Source organism: Gavialis gangeticus, unplaced genomic scaffold (genome assembly GCF_001723915.1).
Source record: "Gavialis gangeticus isolate Ggan-Ray unplaced genomic scaffold, GavGan_comp1, whole genome shotgun sequence".
NCBI lineage: Eukaryota > Metazoa > Chordata > Crocodylia > Gavialidae > Gavialis > Gavialis gangeticus.
The window spans coordinates 3,769,848-3,771,846 of NW_017729009.1; the positions used below are offsets into that span (position 1 = coordinate 3,769,848).

At 42.6% G+C, this 1,999-nt stretch overlaps 1 protein-coding gene across 1 annotated transcript in view; it reads right to left on the minus strand.

Annotated features, from left to right (window-relative positions):
- The window catches only part of GHRH (growth hormone releasing hormone), a 13,052-nt gene extending 11,292 nt beyond the window's left edge, over positions 1-1,760 (minus strand). Inside the window, exon 1 of the mRNA XM_019509802.1 lies at positions 1,569-1,760. The gene's annotated coding sequence lies outside the window, so the exon portion shown is untranslated. The remainder of the gene's footprint in view (positions 1-1,568) is intronic.
- Positions 1,761-1,999: the final 239 nt, after the last annotated feature.

Here is a 1,999-nt window from a genome sequence, read left to right on the forward strand (position 1 = left end):
TTTTTTTTTTTTTTTTTTTAAATAAACAATCCTTACGTGAGGCCCCTTTGGGGCAAGGCTACAAGGCATATGGTTTTAGATTTAAAATGCTAATTGCTGGGGATGGATGTGCCCCCCCGGGTACCTCAGTGATGGGTTCCTAATCATATCTATCAGCTTTGGATAAAGAGCTGCAGGTAAGCTCCTGAACCCCAAGGCAGTGCTGGCAGGTCACAGCCCCGCAGGTGGGGGAAAACACCAAACAGCCATCAGAACAGACGAGTGGGCTAATGTTGAGGTAGCACTGATGTAACTAGAGAGAGAGCCCACTATCATTCCCTTTCCTGTCCCCCTTCCTTCCCTGTTTCCTCTCGGTAAGATTTCCTATGCTCTATTGCCTGTTCTCAACTTTCTTCTGAAGCTGGCTCCTTTCTGCACCGTGGAGTTGTCCTGACCTGGGTTTTTATCCCTTCTGAAATGGTTGATTTTTCCCTACCAAGAATTTCACGAAGCTTCCACCCTCTCAATTCCTTTATCTATTGTTACCTCCTGGTCTTCCCTTTTTCCTCTTCTCCATTTGTCTGCTCTTTCCCTCATCGTTCCGTTTGTGTCCCCTTAGTCCTCTCTTTCAATCTCACTCTCTTTCCCTTGGTATTTCTTCCAGCCCTTTTAGAGGGGACCTGGAACTAAAGTCCTATTTGCTTCTTAAATATTTCACAAGGCAAGTCGGAGGATTGTTAGGTGTCTGTCTAAATATTGCCAGATTTACAGTCCTGCAAAATCTTAGCCCTCTCCTAATGGTCTTCATTTCAATTCTCCACTTTCCGTTCTAGCAGCGAATGAGGGGAGGAGGGGAGAATAATAAAAGAAATCACTTTGAAATGAAAAATTCTTAATGCAAGTACAAAAGATTAGCCAATGCAGCTACCTGGGACCCCAAAGACAGTTTTAATGCTGTAGTATTTTTGAAACGGCAATTGGAAAGATGAGATTATCCTGTTTCTGGGACCTTGAAATCAATCCTGAAAATCGCACTACACCAATGCAATGAAGCCTTCACCACTCCACAGTCCTGTAAAGTTCAGATGTTTACACTGTAAAATATCACATCAGAGAAGGACACGCATTGTCAAATTGCTTCCTTTGCTATCCTCCAATTGACTTTGCACAACCTGCCACAGTCTTTCACATTTCAACTCACCCTTTTGGTATGGCTCAAATGAATGTTTCATATTAAATGATTAAAATACTATTACTTGGTGATGGACATCATCAGTATTGTAACAGGAGGGAGTCAGTTCTACACCTGGTCAAATAGATGTCCAGTCTGTTTTTGCAAGGTCTATAACATTATTCTACTATTGTATCATAACTATAACATTTACTATGTATCATATAAAAGTCAATTATTACTTATTTCATATGGTAACTTAAGCCCATAAAGCTTTTCTGATCAATACAGAGGATGTTATGTCTAATTAAGCTGATCACTGATACCAGATCTGCTTTTGCTGTAGTGGAATTGAATTGTTCCCAGTTTCCAAATAGCAGGTACCTTGTTAAACCCACATGCACAGGATCAAACTTACCGTTCCCTAGGGAAATAGGATCTTCCCAGCTCTGCTGCTTTTTAGGAGGTCTCCTCTTTCTGTTAAAAATACAACTCTCTCTCCAGCTTTTGCTGCTTACTAGAGTGGGCTTCTTTCTCCTGAGTTCTTCACCTGCACAGGATCTTAGGGAGACTGTGCTGAAGATAACTCTTTCAGGTCTCCCCCACCTACAGCGGCTGTTCTCCAGCTACTAAGGGAGGTGCACCTCCTCTTTTATACCTGCACTCCCTTAGGAGTTCTGTGGGCTTCTCAACGTCAGAGGATCAATTATCCTCCCATATTTCAAAGGGCTGTGTTTAGCATCCTCTCTTTTTCTGAGGACGCAGGCAGGGAGATAGGGGAGGCTGTGCCTGCAGTTTGAGGATGGCTTGTATGCTTTCCTTTTATCTTTCAGAAGGCGAAGAGCAAAT